The 17,708-nt window shown below is 46.2% G+C and overlaps 1 protein-coding gene across 2 annotated transcripts in view; it reads left to right on the forward strand.

Moving 5' to 3' along the window:
• MFGE8 (milk fat globule EGF and factor V/VIII domain containing) overlaps positions 1 to 17,708 on the forward strand; it is a 231,706-nt gene that overhangs the window by 62,207 nt on the left and 151,791 nt on the right. The gene's annotated exons all lie outside the window — the stretch shown is intronic.

Raw genomic sequence — 17,708 nt, forward strand, 5'->3', positions numbered from 1 at the left:
TCTTTTTCCTAGAGACATAAGAAATAGCAAATGCCCGAAAAGAGGCCTTAAAAGCATCCTAATTATTAGAAACAGAGGTTGCTAAGGGATTGTTAAACATGAAGAACTCTTTAACAAAGGAAGTAGCTTCTGTTATGAAAGTAGAATCTGATAATAAAACATTATTAAGCTTCAAACGACTAAATTTTTGAGAGTGTAACGAAAAATCTAAAACCATAAGGACTGGTGCATGGTCAGAGATGAAAATTGACCCAATCTCCGAGGATTGAATAGACGGGAGTAGGGATTTACTGACCAGAATATAATCAATCCTAGATCGTGTATGGTGAACATTGGAAAAAAACGTGAATTCAAGAGAATCTGGGTTACATGTCTTCCAAACATCAAATAGAGCACGAGAGGTAATGGCCGATTGAAAAGCTTTGTGGGATTTGTCAGGATGAAGCTTGGACTGGGATGGTCTATCAGAAAATGGGTCTATCCATTGGTTAAAATCACCAGCAACAATAATATTAGGACAGTCGGAGGAGGAAAGTAGAACCTTAATGTTATGCCAGAATTTGGGGTCAGGTTTAACCGGACCATAAATATTCAATAAAACCAAATCCTTGCCCTTTACAACAACCCTGGCCATTACCCATCGTCCATCAGCATCATTTTGCGTAGAAACAATTTGCACAGATAAAGATTTATGAAACAATATAGCAACACCCCTTTTTTTACTAGAGGCAGGGGAGTACACAATTTGGCCTACCCATTGTCTTTTCAGCTTAAGTGATTCCGCTTCATTACAATGTGTTTCTTGAATGAAAGATATCTGAGAATTTAATTTGGATAAATGAGAAAGTACCTTCTGTTTTTTGACGGGGTTGCCAAGACCACGAACATTCCAAGTGACAAAGTTACACATAATGAAGGAGCGGAGGGGAACAATACATAAGGAGATGATACACTTCAGGGAGACATCTAAAAAAAACAGAGACACCAAAATTGATAAAAATAGAAAAAGTATACAACAAAACAGTACACAGTTCCAAAGGACATACGCAATAAACAGCACATTGTCAAATGAGTAAGAGGACATGCTGACGAAAAAAACAACAAAAGAAAGAAAGAGAGAATAGAAAAAGAAGGGAAAGAGGATAGATCAAGGAAAGATATCCAGATCTATAAGAAAACAACAATAAAGACAGGTGCACGGGGAGTAACAGCACCAACAAGAGATGGAGCGTCAGAGAAAAAGATAAGAATAGAAAACTAAGAAACAGCCGTACTAAAAGGGAAAGCGAAAAGACACAAGGACATTAAGTAGGAGAGGAAGAGACAGTCGCAGGGAGTGGAGATAGGTTTTGAAGAAACGACTTCAGTTTAAGAGGGTCATCAAAAGATCGAGTGGGGCCCTCATGTGTGACTTTACACAGACAAGGATGGCGAATACCATAGCGAATATTCAACTGTCTCATTTGAGGACGAAGCGCCAGAAGTTCCTTCCGTCTTGCGTTGGTAGCATTAGATAAGTCTTGTGAAATAAAGATGTTGTGACCTGACCAAGTAAGGTGACGCTTCAATTTGATAGCTGAGAGGACTCGCATTAAATCAGTAAATTCCAAAAACAAGATAATGCCTCTAGGCTTAGATGCATTAGGTTGAAAACGACCAAGTCTATGGGCACGTTGAATATTCAGAGCAGGCTATGGGGAGATGCCTAGGAGTTCAGGCAGAAATTTCTTCAGGAAGAGAAGCAAATCAGGACCCTCCAAATTTTCTGGTCAGCCATAAAGGCGTAGGTTGTTACGCCGATTGCGACTTTCAAGGTCCTCAGTGTTAAGACGCTTGATTTCCTGTTCCAAAATTGGAATTTTAGTAGAAATATCCTGAACATCACTAATACGTTGCTCCATATCAAACACCTTAGCTTCCATAGTAATCCATCTATCCTCAATTAGTTGGAGCTTCTCATTAGTAGTGGCCAGAAACGATTTAAAACCCCTCACCTCATCCAAAATAGTATCTAGAACAGGATGTTGAGAGGATAGTATGGGTGAGGGAGGGTCATTCTTGGCTCTCTTGGGTTTGGTACCAGAAGAAACTGCTCTAGTCGCATTAGAAGCTTCACTAGCCATCTTGAAACGATAAGGTGGTCGAGAGGTGATTCTCAATAAGGACTTCCGTCTGCCCATCCGTCAAAAGAAGACACCACACTCCTCAAGAAGTCTCTGGAGACCAAAGAAAAGGAAAAAAAAAAATCCAAAAAATATAGCATGTGCGGTGAAGAGCGTCACCTTCCGTCAGCACTCTGGCGATATTGAGCACTCGTAAGCAAAACAGCGTCACTCCTATAAAAGAGTCTCCAATATATATGATATTAGAAATAACATGCTGCGACTGGGGCACGCAGTGAGGAAGAGAAGAGCATAAACCACATCTGCATCAAGGCATAGTAGCAGGCTGAAAACATTCCTTAAGTCAATACAGCCAGTAATATTGAGAAAAGAATTTAAAAAAAAAAGGAAGAAAACGTTGCCGCGCGTTCTTATCATGAACCGCCGGATTACCTCACAATATGCAGCAATCTATGAACGGCCAGCACAAAATGGCGGCCGCCGCTCGCACTTTACTGAGAGAAAGCACCGCCACAGAGAGAAAGCACCGCCACAGCTACCGGGTCCACGAGAGACGAATCCAGGGTCGGAACGGACAAAATCTCCGCACCGACCCTTTAGCGCTCGCAACCCATCCTCACAACTTGTCCAGGAGCCAAACAACAGGCTGTAATACGTAGAATGTCTCCGCGGACGAGCGGAGCTCAAAATTCAGCCGCCATCTTCTCGTGGCGCGAGACCACGCCCCACAACGTGCTAGTTCTAAAAGTGCTTATTCCTGACAGTGGTCCATGAGGCCCTGTCCCATGTAGATAATTCCCCTGTAAATTCTGCCCGTGCCGGTGGCATATTGTAAAGTGTGTATTATCTAATGTGTTTGGTATAATACAAAGGCTATTTTTATATATAACCTTGTGTGGAGTTTCTTTTGTGGTGGGCCTTGGGTGTTGTTGCTGGGTGCGCGCGCAAACGCTTTACACATTGCCTCCGAGATAAGCCTGACTGCTCGTGCCAAGCTACCAAGGGGGTGAGCAGGGGTTATCTTTGGCGTGTAACTCCCCAGCCCTGACTAGAGTGGTGGTTTCTGCCTGGATTTGGCGCAAGCCCTAGCCAACCAGAAATCCCATTTCTAACAGTCTCCTTTCCAGTTCTGCCTATCGCCCAGAGTGATATTCCACTGGCAGTGCAAAGCATGCTCGTTTAGGGACACTTTAATAAGGGTCTGCCTGTATCCCCGTATATGACTGAACTTTTCCTTAGTCCTCCCTGGAGAGCAAACAAAGGAGCCATGTACAATTCTAATTATCATGGTGGACAGGGACAAAGGTGAAACCAAGTGCACCACGCTTTACAGTATTGCTTCACCCAGCTGAAAGGGTTTTTTAAAAAAAGCTAGGGTCTGTCGTTTGCGAAATCGCAAAACTGAATTAGGTTTTAATTTGTGGGTTTGTTTTCAAACCATGATTAGCCTGCTCGGAAGGGCCGTATGGCCCATGGTATTGGTGACTTCAGAAAGGTCAAATGAGGTGAATGTGCCTGGCCTAGGCCAGCATCTTTCCACAAAGACTCATCCCAAGAGTTTAAAAAGGCCACTTAACTTCCCCACCTGGGACAAAAATAAGATGGACACACAGAAATGCATTTCCAAGAAGACTGCAGTACAGCGAGTGCTATTTTCAGGTCTAGCCTCCGAGACCTTTTTAGTTGTCTTGCCAGGCTTGTTTTTCCAAAATATTCATACTTTACACACCTGCACAGAGGAGCTTTGGTCAGTGGGTTTCACCCAATGGTCAGTTAAATTGTCATTCACATTTTGCCTCCACCCATCCCAGCACAATAGTATGGGGTAGTGGGTCAGCCCACTTTACCTACTGGCTCCTTTCAATTTGAGTGACTGTTCAATGGCTGTGTACATTGTTGACATCCTCCTTAAAAGTAGTTCCTTTCTCTTCAGTGACCAACCTAGTTCGAAGTGTGTTTTACTTTACTTATTTGTATTAAATTTGCCAGCTATTTAGATTGGCTACACTTTGGGTGCTCAAATGGGGAATTATTTTCTGTCTTCTTTTTGAAGTTGTTATAAAGAGTTTACATGACATTGTAGCTGCATGCTATTTGATTGCTTGGTTAGGTGGTGGTTTATTCTTATCTCCTAAACAAATAAAATGGCTTGTTATTTTAAAAACGTCTTTAGTAGCAAAGTCACATTAGTGAATGTTTTTTGATCATACATTTTTAGGTCTCGCCTACACAGCACGCTTGCGCTGCATAGGAGAGACTTTTAGTCAACAGCACAGCTTTGACGGCCAAAAACGTGCACGCGTTCCATTGCCTTCAATGGCAACGCGTGCACGTGTGGAGATTCACTTGCGGGAGTGAGCAGCGCCACATGGTGGTGCCATATAGTCGCAATCATCGTGCCTTGCCGCTCGCTCCCGCAAGGGAATCGTGTAGGCCCCCTCCCGCCGTGCGAGGCATGCGCTTGTGCTGGTTCTTGGTTCTGTTGGGATGTCTGATGTGCACAAACCCGATTTGCCCTCAAGATCGTCAGTACATTAACTACTACCTCCACTGTTTGGGTTGTAAGCAAGTAAACACCACCAAGTTCTGCATTACAACAGGTACACACACACCACGGGGCTGTGTTGTATACATATTCAAACCATATTGCATTAGAGATAGGTGCTACAACTGTAAACTGACTTTGCCTGCTCCAGAAAAGTTACTGAAGTGGTTATAATGTGGGGAAGTTCTTAACAAGTGACCTGCAACACAAAGGCTCTTCAACTCCAAGTGTACCAGAAGGAATCAAAAGCCACCATTTTCGAAGGACAACGATAAAAAGCCAATGACCAATATGGGCGGAGAGTGGGCGCGGCTACAAGTCTATACTCCAATACAGCATGCCTCGCAGAGCAGCGCATGCGCTGCCCAGGCTTGACCTAAAAATGTATACAACTCGACACAACGTTCTGTTATACCATCGGATGAATTTGATCGTGCCAAACTTCACGATGAGAGCTTTAGGACAGGCGGCGCTTTCAAAAGACGGAGTTTTAGTTCAATAGGGGAGCCAAATTTAACTGCCAGGACACTGTTAGACAAGCATCTGTCCTAAGTCTCTCTAACCCTCTGCTCTTGGTCCCTGTCTTTCACTTGCCTGTGCCCGCTTATTCCTCGGGTGGTACAGTATACCTCTTCCCTTCTGTCTGCGACTGTGCGTGGCTGCCTTCGTACTACAGCAGCGAGACTCTCACCTTCAGGTATTCCTCGGGGCGTACGACGTCAGCTTTGCCTGCTTTGACGCCTTTTAGGGGCACAGATATATAAACCACAGAATCAGTCTGCTCCCACGAGTGATGTATCGCGGCCAACGGCATCTCGAGACACTCAGCGCAGTTTACACTCCGTTGCTAAGCACGCTTTCTTCTGTTACTAACGAGAGCTACCCAGTTTCCGGTTTACTCTAGTTGTGCTTGCGGGCCTACAGCTAATAGATTGGACATCTAAGAAAAGTGAAGGAATTTGAACTCTAACTTTGGCTCGTTATGTAGAGTTCAAGCGAACTACACGACCCTGTGCTGGAAATTCGAAAAATGTACTGCAGGAACCAATTAACTGGGGGCCAATGTGTGGCAGTGGAAAGGGAGTGAAGTCACGAGGGAGAGGATGTGGTCTGTCGGCTAGACTGCCGACTTTGGTGCTCGAAACCAGGGTTCGAGCCTCGGGGTCGCGTCCACATTCTGTGATTCTGGGTAAATCACATAATCTCCCCGTGCCTGAATGTGAAACGTAACCGGTGCTCATGTAAAGCGCTCCAATACCTTCGGGTCGAGTTCGCGCTATATAAAATCTGCAAAAAAATAGGAAAAACGAGTTTGGCCGTCCACCTACACATTATTTCTTGAAAAATACGACACAAAGAAATTGGCAACAAGAACAAACGTGATAATAAATCTGTTCTAGATTAATCAGTCACAAAGAGACTGCCCTTTGAAATATCGCACCTGCTGCAAAGATCTTTGTGTGGGGATAATAATGGTTAGATAACTCTGGTGGTTATTGCACTTCCTCCAAAGATCTGTATTTGTCCCAGATTTGTATTTTATATAAGATATCTCAGTGAGTTTCTGCTTTTGTCTCAGAGATCCTTCTGTTTGTAGTTTGTAAGTTGAAGTCCTTCTAACATCGCGAAGTGGGCCATTAGTCATTAACCCTGCATTTTCGCACTAAAACTTATTGTCATGCATTCTAGAGCTTTATGAACACCACCACAACATTGCTCACAATATGCCAATGCTAGCAATCTATAATAAAGTATTTTGCCAGTGAGCGCTCAATGCTCAACAGTCTGCATTAAGCTGCTGAAGTGGTTACAGCGTGGACGCTGTACTGGCTGCTATGTCATCACTTCTGCCACTTGAGCTGCAAAGTGGTTAATTTTACAGACTGAGCCATATGAAGGACCAACTTCCCAGTATAGTGAGAGTCACTCTGGCCCTGCTGTGAGTGTTGCAGAAAAAGCGAACCTCCCAGAAGCTGAATTAAACTAAGTTTCTGACTTCAAGAGGCTTTGTGCTCTCGTGCATAGGTCAGAAACAACCTCTGTAAGCAGGGAACAGACCTTGTACTCGTGGAGTCTCTGACAACAGGGCCAAGGCAAGTTAGTCTACGTATTGGTCCAGTTTTGGGGGCTTAACACCCCCGCTTTTGGGGCTCTCACCTTTAGGCGCAGGAAATTGAGTCTTTGAAGGAACCTATTCCTCCTCTTCTCCCTTCACCTCCAACCTGATTTACCAGCGGAATCCGATTCTTCGCTGATCAAAGCCAGAGGGACGCAACTAGAAACAAGCATTGGCATAGCCAATAGGTCTCGCCTTGGGGACCTTATGTGTTTAGCCATGCAACGGTTGATGTTGTTGCACCAAGGATATTGTGGCGGGCGTATGTTGGCGGGTGAGAGTAACACATTTGGTAGGAGTTTATTAAACTACATACTACCATCATTGGGAGTAAGTGTCCTATGGTACACGTGAAGGAGTAGTTGAAAGTCTACGCCCAAATAGTGCGATAACATGTCATTCGTGGTTTCCATATTTGTGTTATAAGTATATCTTTTTCATACATATTTAAATGGGCAATTCCATTTACATTTCACAATCTGGGGAGTTGGCCCTCTCAAAGGCGGTGTGTTTTTTGTCAAAACAAACGCAGGACGAGTGCTTTGTATTCTTCTAAATGACTCATCTTCGGAAGTCGTTGACCTGCTGTTGACATTGGCTGTTAATACGCAAAGGGTGTTTTCTCCGAAGGAAGCAGCTAATTCTAGTGTATAGATGGCTGGGCGCGGCTTCACCTCAGAGGCTTTTAGAGGGAGAGCGAGAAGGGCCATTTCTCTTCATCAGCGCAGCGTGTTCCAGAATAGGTCGTTCTGCGTCGGCGCTTTGCCTGGGCTTTGCCATTCGTTGCATTTTTGCTGAAAAACCTATCTTTTTGGTTCGGTTGATTTAAAATTCATGCACCATGCGAGTAACAGATGGCAGTGTTTAGTGCCGCCTGGCTTGTGCTGCTGACATATTTTCTGCTTGGAAATCGCACTTTTCCACCAGCAGTCGCCGAAGATGTATGATCCAGGACACGGAATACCAGATGACGAGCTTGGAAGCAGCTTCGGTTTTGCAGTTGATGTATTTTAGATTAGATTAAAATGGAAGTAAATTGAGAGTGAAAAACACTGCACAGAACATGTTATGTTTAGACACATTCCTCTAACTGTGTTAAAGTAAGAGTGGGAAACCTGTTAAGAGCATTACTTTACCCTCCGCCGCAACAACATTATCGTTTTCAATCCGCAGACATGGAAAACAAACCCATTTTCAGCGCAACAAAAACACAGCACAAAGAAGCGAACTGCATGGCATTTCGATTCTGGAAAACTCTATCCAGGGGAGTCTACCTCGGGCAATGTAAGTGTTCTAGTGCTAGCCTTGTGAGTCTGTTCACCTACAGGACTGTCGATAACAAATTTAGCTGTCCAGAACACTCCGGTTATGGTTACACACTCTTTTATTCGCTGTTGCAACATTTGCACCAGTTGTGTAATTGGAATCTATGCTGAATACACGCCCCGTTATCCTGGCGTAGCCTCATGTTGGATGGAGCAGTAATTACTGATGTAGTAGCGCAGTTTATTCATCATTGAATTACACATTTCGTGGCACGTTCGTTAGAATGCATGAAAGTGCGTACATTTTAAAACCAGCATTTGCAATGCAATAGGTCTCGCATTTATAAGAGTTTGAGCTATTGGCATTGTAAAATTACAATGCCTTTTATGTTTTGGTTTTAAAACAAATAAAAGGCATTGTAATTTACAATGTCAGTAGCATAAACTCGCATAAAAGCAGTGTGCGGCGTGCAGCAGTGTGCGGCGTGCAGCAGTGTGCGGCGTGCAGCAGTGTTTCGTGTAGCAGTGTGAGGCATGCAGCACTGACATGCAGCGGCGTGCAGCAGTGTGCGGCGTGCAGCAGTGTGCTGCGTGCAGCAGTGTTTGGCGTGCAGCAGTGTTTCGTGTAGCAGTGTGAGGCATGCAGCACTGTGGCGTGCAGCGGCGTGCAGCAGTGTGCTGCGTGCAGCAGTGTGCTGCGTGCAGCATGCAGCAGGGAGTAATGCAGCAGTGTGCAGCAGTGTGCCGGTTGCATCAGTGTGTGCCGTCAGCAGTGTGTGGCGTGCGGCAATGTTTCGTGCTGCAGTGTGCGGCGTGCAGCAGTGTGCGGCGTGCAGCAGTGTGCGGCGTGCAGCAGTGTGCGGCATGCAGCAGTGTGCGGCGTGCAGCAGTGTGTGGCGTGCAGCGGCATGCAGCAGTGTGAGGCGTGCAGCAGTGTGAGGCGTGCAGCAGAGACACGTGGAGGGTGAGGACAGACGCGTGTGGAGGGTGAGGACAGACACGTGTGGAGGGTGAGGACAGACACGTGGAGGGTGAGGACAGACGCGTGTGGAGGGTGAGGACAGACACGTGTGGAGGGTGAGGACAGACACGTGTGGAGGGTGAGGACAGACACGTGTGGAGGGTGAGGCGAGACACGTGTGGAGGGTGAGGCGAGACGTGTGGAGGGTGAGGAGAGACACGTGGGGGGTGAGGAGAGACACGTGGGGGGTGAGGAGAGACACGTGGGGGGTGAGGAGAGACACGTGGGGGGTGAGGAGAGACACGTGGGGGGTGAGGAGAGACACATGGAGGGTGAGGAGAGACGTGGAGGGTGAGGAGAGACGTGGAGGGTGAGGAGACACGTGGAGGGTGAGGAGAGACACGTGGAGGGTGAGGAGAGACACGTGGAGGGTGAGGAGAGACACGTGGAGGGTGAGGAGAGACACGTGGAGGGTGAGGAGAGACACGTGGAGGGTGAGGAGAGACACGTGGAGGGTGAGGAGAGACACGTGGAGGGTGAGGAGAGACGTGAAGGGTGAGGAGAGACGTGAAGGGTGAGGAGAGACGTGAAGGGTGAGGAGAGACGTGAAGGGTGAGGAGAGACGTGAAGGGTGAGGAGAGACGTGAAGGGTGAGGGGAGACGTGAAGGGTGAGGGGAGACGTGAAGGGTGAGGGGAGACGTGAAGGGTAAGGGGAGACGTGAAGGGTAAGGGGAGACGTGAAGGGTGAGGGGAGACGTGAAGGGTGAGGGGAGACGTGAAGGGTGAGGGGAGACGTGAAGGGTGAGGGGAGACGTGAAGGGTGAGGAGAGACGTGAAGGGTGAGGAGAGACGTGAAGGGTGAGGAGAGACGTGAAGGGTGAGGAGAGACGTGAAGGGTGAGGAGAGACGTGAAGGGTGAGGAGAGACGTGAAGGGTGAGGAGAGACGTGAAGGGTGAGGAGAGACGTGAAGGGTGAGGAGAGACGTGAAGGGTGAGGAGAGACGTGAAGGGTGAGGAGAGACGTGAAGGGTGAGGAGAGACGTGAAGGGTGAGGAGAGACGTGAAGGGTGAGGAGAGACGTGAAGGGTGAGGAGAGACGTGAAGGGTGAGGAGAGACGTGAAGGCTGAGCAGAGACGTGTGGAGGAGGCGGAGGGTGAGAAGACACGTGTGGAGAGTGAGGAGAGCCACGTATGAAGGTTGAGGAGAGACACGTGTGGAGGGTGAGGAGAGACGTGTGGAGGGTGAGGAGAGACGTGTGGAGGGTGAGGAGAGACACGTGTGGAGGGTGAGGAGAGACACGTGTGGAGGGTGAGGAGAGACACGTGTGGAGGGTGAGGAGAGACACGTGAGGAGAGACACGTGTGGAGGGTGCGCAGAGACACGTGTGGAGGGTGCGCAGAGACACGTGTGGAGGGTGAGCAGAGACACGTGTGGAGGGTGAGCAGAGACACGTGTGGAGGGTGAGGAGGGTGAGATGGAGGGTGAGGAGAAACAGAGTTGGAGGGTGAGGAGAGACGGAGGTGGAAGGGAATCAGAAGTGGAGGAGAGAGAGAGGTGGAAGGTGAGGAGAGACAGTGGTGGAGTGGGGGGAGGGGAGGATATCACTTTTACTTCCTCTCCTAGTGTAAGGTAACACCCCCACCGGCCCTGCCGGGGCCGAGAGCAGATCACTGTTCGCATCAGCCGTCACTTGAGACCGCTCCGTACTTGTTGGTAAATAGAGGTTCACTATCTGTTGATAATGGGATTCACTTGGGGGGCTGACTTACCTCCTCCACCCCCAGGGCCAACACTGAGAAGGTATCAGAGACCTGGTGCTGCCTATGCTGCAGTACTGCGAGAGAGAGGGATGGGGGGGCGGCAGAGGAAGAGGAGTGGGGTTAGAGAAGGGACAGGTGGGGAGAGAAAGAGGAGAGAAGGGACAGAGACAGAAAAGGAGCAAAAAAAGAATTAGAGAGAGTAAAGAGGAGAGTTGGGGAAAATGAAAACATTACGAGAGAACATGTAGCAAAGAGGTGGAGAGAGAAGATGGGAGAGAGTAAGGACGCAGCCAATAGATAGGGCAGAGACAAAAAGAATCGAAACAGTACAAAAGTATTTTCCAAACTCCTAAATAACCACGGGCCAAACAACTGATCTGCAATGAAGCATCCGAATCCGGTATATCATGACGTTAACCATGCAATAAAAAATAAATAAATAAATTAAAAAAACACGTATACACCATGTTGAACCTTTTCCATGCAACGTATTCTAAAACGCCATTCTCATTCATATATTCACAGCAAACCTGTTCACAAGAGTGACAGAAAATGTGGTATTAGTGTTACATTTTTGTTTACATCCATACCCGCTCACTTATGCAATTAACCCCTTCTGTGCCCATGACGAGCTGGACTCGTCATGGGCCGCGGTTGCGCTGTGCCCATGACGAGTCCAGCTCGGCATGAACCCCGCCCGCTAATGCAACGCCTGGCACAGGGCGGGGAAAGGGCGTGGCACACAAGGGGTTAAAGGATTCATGACCACACGGTTAAACAAAACGTACTGATTGGCCTTGCCGTGAAAGAGAAACACGTGTTGACACACACTCCCGATCTGTGAAACGTTCACCCCACTTTCTCGAAATTGAAACCAGTGCATGTGTCTGACGAACTTACTGCCGCTTATCTGAATGCACCAGTTGCAGAAGATAGTCCCCATCTTGCAACAACACAATTAAATGGAGGCATGTCTGTCTCTCCCCACCGCCACATGTCTCTGAGTCTTACTGTCTCATGCGAGATCTCCCTCTAGGAGACAGCTGACACCGACTCTTCCCCTGAGACAGTACGGGAGATGCGTGTGTGTGCATAGTGTGTGTGTCTATATGTATAGATCGGTGTGTGTATGCATGTGTGTGTGTTTGTATGCGTATATGTTTGTGTATGCATGTGTGTGTTGGTGTGCAAGTATGGGTGTGTCATTGTGTTCATTTGTCTTCATGGATGTGTACACATGTTTGTGTGTATACCTATGTCTGTGTATGCATGTTTGTGTGTATGTATATGTGTTTGAGTATGTTGGTGTGCGTGCTTGTTTATATGTGTATGTGGGGTTGGTGTGTTGGTGTGCATGTATATGCATATGTTTATGCATGTCTGTGTGTTTGTATATGTTCATATGTGTGTGTAAATGCATGTGTGTGTTTGTATGTGTGCATAGTTGTGTATGCATGTGATCAGAGGGAAGAGTGCACTTGAGGGCAAAGAGGAAAACATACAGGGAAGAGTATGTGAGGGCAGAGAGAAAAATACAGAGGGAAAAGCACGTGAGGGCAGAGAGAAAAAAACAGAGGGAAGAGTCCATGTGAGGGAGGAGAGAAAAATAGAGAGGGAAGAGCTCATGTGAGAGCAAAGCGAAAAAAATACAGAGGGTAGGGCGCATGTTAGACCGGAGATAAAAACAGAGGGAAGAGAGCATGTGAGAGCAGACAGAAAAATATAGAGAGAAGATAACATGCGAGGGCAGAGAAAAAAATACAGAGCGAAGAGCACATGTGAGAGCATAGAGAAAAAATGCAGAGGGAAGAGTACATGTGAGGGAAGAGAGACCAATACAGAGGGAATAGCATGTGTGAGGAAAGAGAGAAAAATAGAGAGGGAAAAGCACATTTGAGGGCAGAGTGAAAATACAGAGGGAATAGCACATGTGAGACCAGAGAGAAAAACTTAGAGGGAAGAGCATGTGCGAGGTCTAGACGCCTTACACAATTGGCGCCCTGAGCAGCATTTCCTTTTCATGCCCTGGCACAATCAATCTTACATTCTATGTCACATCACTCAGGAGTACAACCTCGAATGCTAAACACTGACCAATGAAATTACGTGGCGAAACACCAGCCTATTCAGTGTCATGGACCCCAGGGCAAGTAAGTAAATGACCCCCCAACCTCCTCAATATGCTACAGTTATATTAAATACACGAATTATCAGCGTTCGTGGGCCCTGGTGCCACTGCACCTGCTGCACCAATTGAAGAAACGCCCCTGGGCAAAGGTACACAAACAAGGAATCAATGACTGCTGACCTACCGGAACCACTGCAAAATGATAAGATACAAATACTTTCCACAGAACATTTACGATGGAATGCATAAAAGCACTGCCATTATAGCATTATTAATAGAAGATCGTTGCTACACGTTTGTTTTTGAAGTGTCGAATTCTAACCTGGAGAGTGAGGATGGTATATTTTAGGAGGGCTGAAGAGGCGCATGGCGTGGGATCGCGCTAGCATGCATCACAGCACACAAACCTCGGACACATTAGGGGCAGCGGAATGTACAACATACAGAAAGTATGTGCATCACCACGTTGTTACAAAATTGCAGAAACCTGATGCTTTGGTTAAAACATGGCCACAATGTTATCAACTACTGCAGAAGAAAAGATGGCCGAATGGGAAACGTGTGGAAGGAGAGGAGTTTTCTTGTTTGAGAACAAGGCTGTAAGATTACGACGACATTTAAAAGTCAATTGCTTCACTTAAGGCGAGAGTTTATTATTAAAGTAAATTAAAGGGAGTGGACAAAAATAACCGGTTCCTAGTCGGGAAAGATGGGTCTAATGAAGCAAAGGTGACCCAAACAAGATGGACTTACAAAGGGATTTAAGGACAGTGAAAAGTAATCGAGCAGAGCATCAAAGGGCTGGGTGAGAAGGGAGGGGGGAATGCAAGGGTCAAAGCGGCGAAAGTGAAAGTAATCGAGCAGAGCATCAAAGGGCTGGGTGAGAAGGGAGGGGGGAATGCAAGGAGCAGCTGTGCACGTGCACGCCATCGTGCACTCAAGCCCTAGGCCAGCAAAACCATGTGGGTAGCACTTTTGAAGCCCACTTACAAAATGTCTGAAAGAGACAGCTTTTGCTGTCTCAGCGAGACCTAACGAGCGTGGAAGTGGTCTATACATTTGCGTGTTGTCCTAGTATGTATGTATATGGTATCTGTAAAGCACATAGCTAGCCGAAAGGCATCCAAGCACTGTGCAGGGTCAAAAGCGAAGAAGCAATCGATAAGTGATTGGAGGGACGCTGGGTTCCGAGACTGAAGGTAGACTGTTACTTTGCTGTGATGTAGCGTTCTTTGAAGAGGAGTGTCTTCAGCTTTGCATTCAATTTGAGCAGCGCCTGGGCTGTCCAGATGAGTAGAGGGATGTCATTCCAGATGATGGGTGCATACACGGAGAATGGTTGCTGCCTTGTCAATTTTTTGTGTGTGTTTCTTCGCCTCTGGTCTGAAAGTGTCTAAGATAATTAATGAAGCAAACGTATATTTTTAAATGCACCACTTTTTTTCGTAAAATGGGACTGGTTTAAAGAGTATTTTTTTTTCTTTTTTAAGGTTGCTATAAGATGAGGCAGTGGTCCCCAAGACTTTTTTTTTTTTTAACATTCACAAAGAGGAATGGGTACCCTTTCTCTTTTGCATATAGGGTAACTCCTTCTTTGAGGTGTCAATAAAAACTCCGGGCCTGATTACAACGCAGTTCGGAGCTCAACCAACGTCTTGTCCGTTGTGGTCCGAACCGCATCTACTGCTGCAGTCCGACTGGTGCATTATGATGTGTGCGGTCAGATGCTGAAGTCAGAGGGACTGACTGACACAATCCGGCGGTCAGAATGGCATCATAATCCCTTAAGGACGGCGGTTCCGCCGTCAGGATTATGATACTGGTTTCCGATCACGTTTCCATGTCGGCCTTTCCTACATGGGAAGACTGTCGGAAAGTGACATTGGAGGCCGCTGGTAGGGCCTTCTTCCCCCCGGCCCTCCACATGTGGCCCTGGGGGGCACCTATGGTGCCCTCCTTCACGTCCCTGCACAGTGTGGCAGGCACCTTAAGGTTGTTTTAAAACGTAAATTGTTCAATGAGAGCTTGTGCTGTGGGCAGTTTCGGCCCGCCGCACAAGCTCCTATTGAGAAATGGAAGTTTGTGACCGCACCGTGTGCGGTCGCATCCTAATTGCGAGGTCGGAACCGCTGACCTGAGGTCGGTCGGTGGCAACTCCGACCAACATCGTAATTAGGGCCAAAATGTTTTGCAACCAGATAAAACATTGATACGTTAGAAATTGATTTGGTATTTGGAAGGGATGCCTACAACATGCCCCTTGCTGAATAGGTATTCAATCAGAATCCCATTATTAGAAAAACGTTTCAAATTTGTTTTCCATATCTGCGGATCCTGAAATGGGATTAGTAAATAGGAAAAAGCATTTTAATGCCCACAAACGCAGAGTCGAAGCATTTGCAGCCATTAAAAGGATTATTACATCTGGCCTGTAGCGTCCAAGCCAGGTGACTTTTCTCTTAACACCTTTCGCCTCAGCCCCAGCAGTGCATTACTAGATCAGGCGACTTCCTTGTTCTCTCACTCTTATCCTGAAACTGCTGAGCAGGTGGATGATAAATGATGAGACTCTCATACTTTTCATAGAAATAATAGACTGGGCATTTAATTGTGCTTTGGTCGTTACCCAATTGGCATTAAGCAATTGGCTGTATGTAGTCCACAACTGTGGATCAGCAAGCCTCGGGTACACCATGCACAAGCCTATTGTGCAGACTCAACAGCTTCCTCATGTGGAGCTCACATACCTCACTTTCAACCAAGTGACCTCAGGCAGTGAGAGCAACAGTCCCTCCAGCTGGAGACATGTAGATTTGAAAAAGAGTAATCAGAAGGGGAACTAACTTTGTGGTGACATTTGGGAGGGGTTGATGGAGAGGCCATGGCTTAAGGTTTCAGGGACTGGAAAGTGATTATAATATGCAGGGTCCAAGCAGTTAGCGTGGATTGGCACCGTTACAGGCCCGTGTCAGAGAATTCAGACCATTTGTGGAGGTCATTGGAGAATTAAGGAATTGAAGGATGAGAAACTGGAATCAACAGTTTCTATGAAAGTTCTTGTCTTCAGATAGATCAGCCTCACCCCGCTAGCGGCTCTACTTTTCATATTGATTTTGTAATGTCGAAGAAGCATTTTATCAAAGATGAATTGTGTTTTAAGAACGTATCGGATATATATGTTTTGGAATGATTTGCATTAATATATACATTAATTGTTTTAACGAGGTCTCAAAAATAAATATTTTGTGGCATGATTTGCATTAATTCGGCCAATATTCGGTGGCCAGGCAAGGTACTCCCAGGTTCCACCTTAGAACTTGATAGTCGATTCTGCTAAGCTTCAGTGCATGAACAAAATATTCAGCTGGTGGCTTTAATTTGTAGTTTGTTAGGTCTGTTGTGTCTTTTGTTTTGTCATGTTGTATTCTTAGATTTATAGATTTAGATAATCCTCTTCAGGATGGAGGCCTCAATGGAATTTGTGGGATTTGGAGTGATGGTCTTCATGAGGGGACATGTTAATTCTAGTGCTTAATAGGAGAAAACATTTTTTAAGCATTTCACACTGTGAAGGTAGGAGATATGGAATCTAGCTTGTCATTCCTTGTATTGTAAAAGGCTAAGGCCATACATGCTATTGGGAATCCATCTTGATAGGAATATCTTTGTGTTTTGTCTCTGGCATCGTAGAAACCTGAATTTTGAGGAGACTCTTAATAGGACTGCAAATGTCTTCGACCTCTAGGGAGCACGTATTGTATGGAACAGGCGCCAGATGAATGTTTTTCAAGATCTGATTTTGTGGGATTAATCCATGAATGGGGAATCAGGTTTTTACCTATGGTGGTGTACTTGTGCTTCCTTCTGAAATCCGTGAGTGTGTCGGTTAGAAAAATCATTTTGCAGGATTTAGTTCCTGCCACATGTAGCCTACTTAAATTAGACCAGGATGCCCCTGTGGTAATGGTTTTTTGGCACTTGGTATGGAGTGGCAGGGTGCAGGAAGAAGTTACATTTCAGAGCAGGGTTCAGATCAGACTCCGTGTCAGCGGTATGTTCAATTGGCCTTGAGTTGTGTGAGTTCAAGACCGCTTGTCCCTTGTCCAGTGATGGGATGTTTTCCTACGTTCAACACTGACGGCTTCAGTCTCACAATTGTTGCACCCACCTCGAGATCCGTCTAGGGTTCTGAAAGCAGGAGATGGATGACAAGGTGTGGAGGGAGAACATGTGTAAAATAGGATTCTTCCATTGCAAGCCGTTATTCAAAAATTCTAATTTCCTGGAAGAGTAGTCTAATTTATCCTTATACCTCCGCCTATCAAAAATGGTTGTCTCGACAATATTTGTTATCTGAAAATTCAAAACTAAGATGGCCTTTACCTTTCCTGGCTTAAACATATATAAGTAAGCTTGGGCTTGAGAAGGATGCGTTGCAGTGCGTATGTTCTCTGATTTTCCATTGCGTTCATTGCCAATTTAAGGATGCACTTGACACCTTCCATTAGTGTATTGAAGTGCAGGATGTCCCTGTGGCTACTAGGAAGTTGCACCCTTTCCTCAGGCAATTAAGAAGGAAACTAGAGAGAACTTTTTTTCATCCATTCCTTGACAGAGGAAGGAGGCGGGATGTCTTGGAGGCAGTATTTCAAGTAGGGCATTTTAATTCTTTTAGGATTCACTCGGGCGTTTGCCAGATAGTTCATCATCTGTGCTGGTTGGCCTCTAAATATTGAGTTAATTCTGCTGAGGATCTGGTCAATGTCGATGTCCACTTTAATGAAAGGCTTGAAGCAAGGGCTCCTAAT

The sequence above is a fragment of the Triturus cristatus genome, chromosome 3_1 (assembly GCF_964204655.1).
Source record: "Triturus cristatus chromosome 3_1, aTriCri1.1, whole genome shotgun sequence".
Taxonomy (NCBI): domain Eukaryota; kingdom Metazoa; phylum Chordata; class Amphibia; order Caudata; family Salamandridae; genus Triturus; species Triturus cristatus.